The following is a 12,292-nucleotide window of genomic DNA, read 5'->3' as shown; positions in this document are numbered from 1 at the left end:
CTGCATATAATTGAAAGTACATAAGATCAGGCATTATAATCGCCATTGCTGGAAACTTTTGGAGCAGGCATTTTTAAGTATGTAAATCTGCAGATACTACACAACTACAGGGAAAAGTTCCTAGTGGCACCTCAGACATTTAATCTTATATATATATATAAACTTTCTATGCGGTGCAGAACTTCTTTACTTTTTTGACCCAAATTTGGCCTTCAGACTTCAAAGTCTTAAATCCTTTTATACACTGAGAAACTGTTTCATATAGCGACAGAGGAAAACAAGAAAAGTGACAGAACAAAGGGAAAGTAGAATCACTGAGGCTTAACTTCATAGCAGGATGGCATAGAAAATGGGTTTGTCCTGATTTTCCATCAAGAATAATTAATCTGCCGGACCAGTAGTTAATCTACCAGGAGGCGACAGGAACAGTGTAACTAAGTGATGCATTGGGTCTGTTTCATGAACGATCTTCAGTGATAGAAGGGAGCAAATGATTTTTTCTTGCTAAAATGAAAAGATATGGGTGTAATGAGCAGAGGGTAACTGAAGCACGAATGAAAGACTTTGGAAGATCATCAGAGGATAGAACTGTTTTCACTGCATTATTTAATTTATAAAGTGTGAAAAAATATATATTTCTTTTACTAAAATAATCCCATCAGCAAACATTAGAAATATCAAGATAAGAATCAAATAAAGCTAATACTGAAGTTATTTGAAGCTTCTCTAAGGGAGCTTCATGACATGTAAAATCATTTGCTATTTTTTTCCAATGTCCTGGACAATGCCTTTTTCCAATGCCTTCAGAGATCAGGAAAGAACGAATAATTAACTACTTTTAGAAGGGCTGCCATGGACTGTTTTGCCTTCTGAGACGTTCATGATTCATGTTCTCGAAGTTCATGGCACAGTCTTACCAGTGTACGATACATGTGAAAGGACTAGGTTGCAAAAGATAACTACCATCCAAGCTGCTAGTGACAGTACAACGTCCTCAAAGCAAATCACCTAATGGTAGTCAGATGTGATGAAATATTTGCCCTAACTTGCTCTTTCAGTGCTTTTTCTCTGATAAACCTATATTATTTTATGATAAGCCTACCACGTTGTTCCACATTTACTGTCTGTGTAGTAGGATTCTGCATAAAATATTGAATTAGATAGTGTCAAGGCTTATACAGAAAACTGTCTGGTAGCACCGGGCTGGAGTACAGATGTCATTTAGTACACAGTTTTGCATATTTTATTGATAATCAGAAAAAGTAATCAGCATATTCCAGCTTTGGTAATTCAGAACGACTGTTTCACATGTCTTATTTTCTGATATGGCCATGACATAAACAAAGAAAGAACAGACAACCCATTTGCTTGGGTGAATATGGACATAAGAATACAATAAACATCTATTGATTTTCTGCTTACTCATCACAGTAATCTAAAATTTTTATTAGTTTAAGAACATTGAGTTTTCTATTTATATTTTTAGGAGCCAAGTTAAAAAATGTCACCTCTTACTGGTGAAATTATTTTATTTAGATCACATTCCTGGGGAAATCCTCTAATCAGTAAGTAATACATATATATCTAGAAGTCAATACAGGTAACGAAATCCAATGCCGTGCTTATATTGACCTTATGTTTTGCTTACTGTTGAGCTTCAGTGATACTGGTGCATGCAACAGAACTATCCTCGACCCTGAATTATGACACTCTCAGATTTAATTTCTGGCACCAGCTCTAGTGATAAAGGTACTCAGAGTTTGTGGTCCTGCTAGAAGCCAAGATAGTAGGTGTTTAGGCATTAAGAACGTAGACATCAGAAGTGTGTCAGAAGTCAAGTTTATCATTTTCACAGGGTATAATAAAAGGAATACAATATGAAGAAAGGTTACTGACATGACACAACTTGATGGGCTGGAAATGGCTTCCGATACTTATTGTTTTCTGCAACACTCTTAATGTTTTGATATTACTAAAATAAATCGTTAAATCATTCCTTTTTTTTTTTTAGAATAAAAGAAAAAGCAATACACATTGGGTGGTTTCAGGTTAATTACATTAATTTTGAGGAGTCATATTTGGTATACTTACTTTTTATTCGCAGAAAAAAATAGTATTTAACCTGAAGCATTCAAAAAAAATGATTTCAAAAAAAACACCTCTGCCATAGCACATATACAAATGTCTTCCTCAGGACAAATGGGATGGGATCTAAACTTTGAACTACATCTCCAAAAAGAATAAGAAATAGCTGAACAGAAAAAAAAGGTACATAATTGAGAAAAACTGTATGCCATCATATCCTTCCAGATGGTTAAAGGTTTAGGAAAAGATTAATAGTTATACTACAAATTAAAATGTGAGTATAATAATGTAATTTTGTACCATTTTCTTGCTAATTGAAAAGGTGTAATGGGAGTGACTGATGCAGTTAAAAATGTGCAAGTAATGAAGTACCTCAAATTGTGAACACATGGGTAATTAAAGGGAAACTAATCTCATCCAAAATAGTATTGGGCATTTGTTAATCAAATGATAATGCTAATCTCGCTATCCAAGAAAGCAATTTACTACTCCAGACATTTTGCAGTTTTATAATGTAGCATGTTATGTTTGTTGCTGTGGACCTTAATTGGGAAGTGTTGTTTCAAGGTTTGTTCAAGATGCAGACTGACACATGCTAATAATGCATAATTCAAATTTCAATTTTAATAAAATTATACCTCAGCACTTAGGTTTCCTAGAAGATGTCATGCTTCTCATGTTAGCTATGGAGTTATTTATTCATGGTATTTACCTTCCACTGTTATACACATTATGGAAGCTATATTAAATTTATATAGAAAAATATAGGATCATTTTCCATCACCTAGTCCTTGTAAAAATTACTTTTATTTTTGAATAATACTCTTTTGCCTATACAGTAAAGAGGGAGAAATGAGATGCCATTAAGTATTTATTTTTTCCCATCGTTCAGCTTTCTTTTCCACTTTGGTAACTTCTGCAGTCAGGTATCATTCAGCAGAAGAGCATATTTGGACCAGATCTAGGATGGTGTCACTTTCCATCATTTGAAAAAGAAATTGCCAATAAGCCTAGTAGACATTATTCATAATTAGATGACAAGATGTCAGATTGCAAAGTCATGCCTGGCTTGAAGACTCCTCAAGTTTATGTTTCAAATACACACAGAAAAAGGTTAGAGGGAATCCAGCTGGAGAAGGTTATGCAAGAACTAGTGGTCTAATCTTTCCACCTTAGCTGATGAATCTTTTCCTTCTCACATCAACAAAATATGGAGCTACAATGATACAAATATTCCTGATGATAGGAAACTTTTTATACCATTTCATACAAATCTGTCTATCTCCAAATTCATCAATGCTTGGCCGATCTATCTTTAGAAGTGCATGTTTTGTCGAGTGTTGCACTACAGTTCTTCATATTAAAATTCTCTTTAGTTTTCCAGGCTGCTGGAAGATACGTTAAACTAACTCTATTTTTTTTCCAGTTGTGTTAGTGGAGATTTCATATATTTCCAGTCATATCAATTTTTACTGAGCACAGAAGTACATTGCAGGAATCCAGGCAAGCAGTATAATTGGAAGTCACAGAGATAAGAAAAAGTCTATCAAATGAGTATTCTGCTGTAGTATCTATGAAATTTCACATTAGGAAATGAAATAAAATTCCAGTGTTGTAATCTAAGCTTAAATTTCTAATTTGCTTTAATCAGAACCATTTTCACGCAGTAATTTAATTTGTTTGACATTAATCAGAAGCAGCAAACACAAATAATGAATATGGTTCTTATTAATAGGTAGGAAGTTGGATTTTCTTCATAAATATTTCAAAGTCAATCCATAATACTATGGATTGAACACAAAATAAAAAGGATCTATTTTTCACTTGCAGAGTGCACGAGAACTGATGTTCTGCTAATGGGAAATGCACATCCACAGGAAGAAATGAAAAAGATATACTCATGTCCCCTCCTGCTGTAATGACTTTGGATCTGACAGACTAAGCAGTATGTCAGACTGGTATAGAAAAATATAAGATGAAGCAGAAAAGTTCCGTGGGAACTTGTGCTGGTTGTTCAGGAGCTGATTTTTTTCCCTTCAGTGAACTTGAATCTCATCCAAAGTCCTGATAAAAAAACTTGTTAAAAAGTTTATGTAAATTTTAAAAGAAAGCTGGCAGTTTTAACTCTGATATCTAGACCAAGTTATAATCCAGATAATTCTTGGATAAACCTGTTTTCTGAAAACGATCACTTGAACAAACTTTTGGAAATACAGTTATTTAATCATAAATAAAGGAATAAAAATAATAGACTTCAGATTGGAGAAGACCTGGAAAGGTCACCAGTGAAGTGAAATCAGGTTGCTTAGTCATTTTTTCTGGTCAGATTTTTAAAGCCTCCATTGATGGAGATTGTTTAACTCACCTGGACAACACACTTTGATGCTCAATTATCCTGACAGTGAAGAGCTTTTTCCTTATATCCATCCAGTTAGAACTTTTTGATTTATGACCACATTTTCTTCTTTCCCAATATGTACATCTGCAAAGAGCTCCTTCCCCTATTAACCTCCTTGAAGCCATCTCTTTCCCAAGCTGAAGAAACCCAACTCCCTCAGTGTCTCCTCATAGGGCAATGACTACAGTCTCTGTCTGCTCCTGGTAAACTTGCTCCAGTCAATCAATGTCTTTCTGTACTGGGAAGCAAAAACCTGGATGTAGTATTCCCAAGGCAGTCCAACAAAATGCTAAGGGGAATAAGCAGTTCCTGAACGCTGTTTGCTGTGCTCCTATCAATGTAACCCTGTATCCTGATTAGTTTAAGGGCTGCCAAGATACACTGCTGCCTCAGCCAGACCTCAAACTTCCCTATAACCAAAGCCACCAAGTCCTGCTGCTCATTATTTAGCAGCAGATTCCCAGTTTTCTTCACTGCTCAATGATAAAATGATAAATGCATAGCTGAGTCATCAAAATATAGGTGGATGATTATCCAGTAGTTGGTTATAAGGTATATCTACAAATCCATTCTTCCCACATCTAAGGTTTGATGTTGTTTTTCTTAGTGCTGTTCATGAAGGTTCTGGTTCATTGATCCAGATCTTTTATACCGCATATATATGATCTGTATGATATGCAAAGTTTAAATCATTTTGGTGAGGAAATCACTATGCATATGTATTATATATATATAATTTATTATACACAAACCATCTCCCATTAGAACTTCACATATATGCCAAAGGAAAATGGCAGAAGGTTTGAACAGAAGCCCAAGGAACAGCCATTCTTGGATACCTGACATCATTAAACAGATAGACTTCAAAAGCCTTCTGAAGTTCTTTATATCTCTCAGAGTGGAACATAGATGAATAGGATTACTCAACACCAGAGACAGATGGCAACACTGGACTGGTCAAGGAAATAGATTCCTATAGCAAGATGATATACTCTTTTTAGAAACTGAAATTGCATCTGAACTGCTGAAAGCAAGGTCCCTCTTCTATAAAGAATTATTATTTTTTCTCTCAGTTAAGCAGTTTAATTATATTTGATCTGATCATGTTGATTTTATGAATGGCTAGTGACTGTAATTGTACATTATGGTCAGATATGTAGAAATCTAGTAATCAAAAGTAATTTTCTGATGCTTTGGACACTGAGTTTGTATCAATGATTGGTTTTGCTTTTAAAAAATCTGGAGGCTTTCCTCTGACAGACCTAAGTAGGCAGAAATAAAAACTTTGAAAAAAAAAAAAAAAAGGAATCAAAACAGCAACAACTGTGTTTACTGTATTAATAGATTTTGCATTTTTTATTTTTACTTCAGGGTATTCAAAATGTTACAGGGTATACCTCGTTAGAAGACCAATGTGAATGGTGATAACAGTGACCAGCAACTGCCAGATCAGGAAATCTCCCTCCATAAAAAGTCATATGGGAGTCAGACATTTCTACACTGTTCTTTCTTTCTGAATCTATGACCCCAACCAGGAGTATAAGACCTGTTCTTCCAGAGTCTATTAATCAAAATTTTTGACTGGAATGAAAAACTACAAAAACTGAAAACTACAAAAAGACTGAAAACTACAAGAGATTTTCTTACTCCTCCAAAAGTTAAAAATAATGCTTTAGCAGCTGCTGCAGCTGCTGCAAATCCAACCTGCCTGAGAGCAGTGAAGTGGTTCTGAGCCTCAGTGTTGGATCTCCTGTCAGTAATTACAAAACCAAGCACTATTATTGCTAAGAAAAGTCTGCTAATTTCATTTTTGCAAAATTCAGTTGCTATTCCTCCTGTATAAGCTTTGACTTTTGGGGGCGGGGAGGAGGGAGTTGATAAAAAATGGGAGAAAATGAAAAAAAATGTATGAAAGGGTTGGCATAGGAGAGAAATACAACACAAAATAACTACTTGAATCTATCTTCCAATGGAGTTAAAAGCTTCATCTATCAATTGTGTCAGAAAGACAGACAGAAGGTTGGTTATGGACAGAAAGGACATAGATTAGCAGTGGCTAAAGCACCATTTGATTAACACCCTTCCCCCCAGAAAAAAAAAAAAGTAAAAACTAATTAAGACTTAAAATCCATACCTTCAAATGCAAATGCCTATAACTTAGTGAAATAAGCAGGATGCTACAAAGTCCTATCCTCTTCACAGAAAAAAAAATGGTTCTTAAGAATTAATTGACTGCTTAAACAGAATTGTTAGAGATAGCAGATGTTTTCTGGAGTTCTTTTTGTTCAGTGAACACAGGAAAAAGAATTAGATTTCTTGGGTCATTGTATAAGACAATGTAATCAAGATAATGAAAAAGAACAAAAATTAATTTTAAAATCAAGTTGTAGTTGTTCTGTAATAAAACTGTGGATTTCCTTTGATTTCACAAAGAACAAACCTTGCTGTTGAAATGTTATACTTACAATTAGAACTGTGAAAAATAGGCATAGTTACAGAATGAAATTAAAATATAGACAGACATTTTTTGGAACAATATTTTAAACTTATTCTTGAGTCCCTTCACATTTAACCTATGAAGAAAACACATCATTCTTCATTTATCCTCACAGATAGTGTGGACAAAAATGGATAACGAAAGAACAAATACTTGTAGTCAACGTCATTGCTTAGGGCCAGACTTTTGAGATAAAAGGGAGATCAGTCCCCATTTACGTGTTCATAAGAATGAGACTGTTATAAGTATTTAGCTCTTGACATCTTGAACTCTTAGAAATTCAGATGTTAATTTATTAACCTCATCAACTGATAGTCTGAATTACTAGCAGCATACTTTGGAAAACTATTTATTTACTATAACATACACAACATTCTCCAAGGACAAACTGTCTTTCTTGTTAAAGTCATTTAAGGCATTCCTAGATATTACATTATATATTTCACTTATGAAGTATGGACACAGAAATAATGGTTAGGCAAACTCTTTATGTTCAGGATGTTGATCTTTACATTAACAGTTCTTGGTAGCTCCAAGATACATGCAGAAAAATTCGAACAATGGTTTAAACATTGTAGGAGCTGTAGAATCTAACAGGATCCCACGAAGACTATAATATTTGGTCCTAGTATCCTCCACCCAAGTAACTTGCATAATTACAGCTCTGCAAACTGTAATAGTGCTAAGGGGAATGATGATTATCAAACTTGACAATCCTGTGGTGTTAAAGTCTCAGTAGGTATGAAATTACCAATAATTATTTCCAAGTGGTATAAATGCTGGCAGTTCAAAAGATCCAAAGTAATAGATCAGCTTTGGAGAAATTCTTTAAAAAGTAAGTGTTAGACATCCGCTTAATCTTGAAATTAGTTGTCTTAAATCTGTGTAGATATCAATGTCCCTAACTATATAAATAATTATGTATATATGCAAATATAAAATATATGTATAAAATTAATTTTAATAAAAGGAGTTATGCTGCAGTAATTAGCAGTCTATTAAGATATTGTTCAAAGATTCTAGATGCACACACAATCAGTTTGTGCACTGTAAAAACATATTTGAATTAAGTTATACATCTGTATCATGCACTGGAGCAGGCCACCCAGAGAGGTTGTGGAGTCTCCTTCTCTGGAGATCATCAAAACCCTCTTGGATGCAGTCCTGTGCCACGTGCTCTAGGTGACCCTGCATGTGCAGCGGGGTTGGACTAGATGATCTCTAGAGGTCCCTTCCAACCTTAAGCATTCTATGATTCTATGATTCTATGATTATGCTTTAATTTCCCTAACAGAAAGCTAAGTGTACCTCATGAAGCAGAATGTATATTCCTTTGAAAAGGCAATATGATAAAAAAAACTAATAAAGCTAATAAAGTCACAATGACAAGACATTTATAAGAAAAATATAAAAGGCTATCTATTATTCTTCTGGTAAAAACGAACACTGGGACTTTCTCAGCCAGGTCAGGCTTCAGCATTCCTTGAAAATGCTAACATTCTACATTTATATCTCTGAGAATAATGTTAGGAATTATCTCTGAAAATTTTAAGTTGCCTCTGCCCCATTTTGGGAAAAGAATGCTCTCTCTGTGCATATAACTGTCAAATTTCCAGAAGACATTCTCAGAGACACCATTAGCAGTACAAAGCACAAAACATCATGCTTCATTTACACGGATGTTGCCCTTCTAAAAAATGAACCTGGAGAGGTTCCCAGTTTATGACAGGCCTCTTTATCCTGAAGGAGATTGTGAACTGAACATTTTCAATATGTCTTTGGGTGAACTCCCTTATCATCTGTTACTGCGGTAGAACCGTCTAATATTTTCCAGCATGTAAAAAAAAAAAAAATCTAAAATTCAAACAGCCGTATACCTGCGGCTGTGTATAAGCAATCGTGATCATGCTGCAGCAAAAATGCTATTTGCTTTGCATGGATGAAGAGATGTAGCTGTTAATGAAAAAGTCTCTTCTTATTGATCTGATTTTATCTTTTCCCTTCAAGCTTCCTGTCCGAAGTCATGTAGTTCCAGTTACACTAAAAGATGAAATTTATTAGACAATGTTTGCTTTAGTCCATTGGGACAAAAATGAACTGAATGATGTTTTATTTTAATTTTCAGGTCTAGTTATTTGCAAAATGAGATTGGCTCAGACACTATGAGGATCTTAACCCCATATCTAATTATCTGAATATCTGAATTACTATTGTGGGGATGCTCATCCTCAAAATAACAGCTAACAACTCATTGATTCATTATTTTATACTGGCAATGTGAAAAATCACCTAAGTATAGATGTCTACACATAACTGGACCCACCACTGAGGTCTAACAAAAGCCTTGGAGTTCTTCAGCGGTGTAGTCACATACAGGTAGCTCTTTAACTCCTACACACATACTCATGATCTACTTCAGGCAATAGCAACTTGGTGAACAAAAACATCTGGGTATGAAATGAGGACTTGAGACCTTGCTGTGCCTGATGTGAAAGACAGCCTCAATCTTACTTGAGATTTCAAACAAAAATAATATATGTTTGTCTTCCTACTCACTATGCATTATCCAGGAGAATTCAAGTACAGGCTTTAACATCCCAGGAGAGAGGTCATGGGGAACAGAGTTAATCTTCTGGTTTGCTGTTTGGACTTATAAAGAATATCACTTCCTATGAAGCTTGATATAGGTTTATACCAAGTATTCCTGCCAGTGGTAACTCTTTACATACACTACTGAAAAAGTATGACCACTTAGCTTGAGGAAAATTAATGTATTTGGTGGCACAAAGACATTAAAAACATCAGTGGATAAGAAATCTGTGTCATCTTTGGTTCATCTTGTGTATTTGTATCATCATCATCATCCTCCTCCAAGAAAGATGTGACAACCGGAGGTTACTCTACAAAGGAGCAAAGAACTTTTAAAGGAATAATAATTATACATTAAAATGACAATTATTATTATTATTATTATTATTTCTTTATATTTTAAATAAATATTAGCTTTTTTCTTTTAAAAACAAAAGATTAACTTCAGACATGCTATGATCATTCTAAACATACTTTCCAAGAAAATTCCATTTGGGAAGAATACACACACCTGTATTGAAAGAATATTTATTTTTTAAACATTAAAGACATTGCAGAGTACATACAGAATTTGTCCAAGCAATTATACGTTATAGGAAAGTTGTTCAAAATATACTTTACCACTTTTATAGCTTTTCAAGAAAAAATATATTTAGTCACTGAGTATACTTAAGAATAACAAGCCACTGAGGCTTAACAGTTCTTGAAACAACCTCTCCTGTCTGATTTCTAGAATAATCCTCAGTTTTCATCTTTGAAGATAAGCATGGCCCAGAGGTGGCCACCATACTATTATTCTGAATAATGCATCTTTTAGGCCTGTTCTTGAAGTTGAAATTGATGTTCAGATGAACACATGGATCTTGAAAAGCTTCATACTCATTTAGGTTCCTATAGGTGGTCTAGCAGCTATTGTTATTGCCTCCAGTTGAGAACTGCTGGACACTTTTCTCTTTATTGCCACACCACGGATAAGAAGCTACTGAGTTAAGAATTCCATATACATATATCTGCAAAGTTAGTTACTTTCTTCTTTGTCACCTAGAAACAGAGTACAATTAGAAATATGCTATAGCCCTGTGACTTTATTAATAAACTTTGATTGACACATGAATCCAAAGAGGGCAGTGAGAAGTGACAAAGGTCTCCAACCATATATAAAAACTCACTCCACTACAGCAGTAGCCATCTAAAATTAAAATTATAGTTACATATGGAGGAGCAAAATCCCTGAATTGCTTCAAAACATTTTAAATGGTTTTCTCCACCTGAGAAGTAGTACTTCACTTGCAGTGAAATTTTGCTTCATCCCAAGATATCTTCCTCTTATAATTCAAAATGGTCACCTATCAAAGTTTATTATTAAAATACATTTCAAGAGGCTTATTACTGCCTCTTCCTTATCTGCTCTTGCCTGAGTGGAAAGGAGAGAGATGTTGCTACTATTCAGAGGGAGAAGACAGAATTTTTTGGTTCTGCTTGCCAATAATTAGATTAATCATAGAAAAAAAAAAAAAGTCCAAAACCCCTTCAGGCTTTAGCAGATTTATACTCCGCTTTTTGGTACTTAGCCAGTAAGTGTAAAAATGAAAGTCACTGCTCATGCTGCCATCTCCTTTTTTTAATTTCACAGACCTCCTCCAACTCCAGAGAGGATTGGGAGATTCCAGTTTCCTACAGGGTTTCTGTATTTAAAAATGGATGAAAACAAAAACAAAAAAAATCCTGCCATCCAGCTTACTTATCTTTTGAGGTCCTTTTTACAAACATATTCAATTCTATCCTAGGTTCTATCCTTTCCACTTTTCTTGAGGCAAAGCCAGCATGCAGTTTTGCTGGAGCAGGGATTGCAGGATCGTGAAATGAATAAGACAAGGAAATGAAAAAACCCTTTTCAGTGTGCTTTGCTTATCAGAGTTTATTCTTTTTCATTTTAATGCAAAATTAGTGGATTTACATACTGTTGTGCCATCAGCTCTAAAAAATAAACAGAACCTTTTGAGCCAAAATGAGGGGTTATTCTATATCTTCCTACAACTCTAACAGATACATTTTGATTATCAGTGGAATATTATTGTGTCATGGATCCAAAATTGCAAGCATTGAGAGCTAGAAGAGAAGCTAGGTGTAGATTTTTGCATCAGCAGTCAGTATGGACTTCAGTTTGATTTAATTAAAAAAGCTGATGAATCTGTCTGTTTCTTATCATATAGGAGAAGACAGGAATGGCATGACTATCGGAAAATTTGGGTGCCAGAAAATTTGGGTGCAATTTCTTTCCCAGTCATTCAGGCATCTTCAGCCTACAATATCTAGCCTAATTTTCTTTGCTTTCCCTTTTTGTAAAGGCCTCATAAGACTCAATGCATTAAAAAATGTCTAGGTTTTGCACTATAAAATTAATTCAGCTAGTATTATCTGGCTATATCTCATAGCAAGTAACAGAACTTTTTGTGACTAGGCTGTTACTTCAAGATGTTCTATAATTTCTTCATTTATGTTTTTTTCCTAAGCTACTCTTGATTAGTGTAACAGTGCAGAATGGTGTTTGAGAAAATGAAAATAGAAAGAAATAGTATAAAACTTTACTTACCTTGTGTGTGCCTGGGTTTTGAACTATATTTTAGACTTAACTACACAATATGTCAAAAGGATTCCTTTTAAGCCCAGAGAGAAAGGATAGTTAGTCATAAGATACAAGATGCACTAAAATAATATAAAAG

This window comes from Tinamus guttatus, unplaced genomic scaffold (assembly GCF_059628265.1).
Source record: "Tinamus guttatus ecotype Peru unplaced genomic scaffold, ASM5962826v1 Tinamus_guttatus_pri_ptg000052l, whole genome shotgun sequence".
In the NCBI taxonomy this organism is placed as follows: domain Eukaryota; kingdom Metazoa; phylum Chordata; class Aves; order Tinamiformes; family Tinamidae; genus Tinamus; species Tinamus guttatus.
This window is presented reverse-complemented; position numbering follows the sequence as displayed.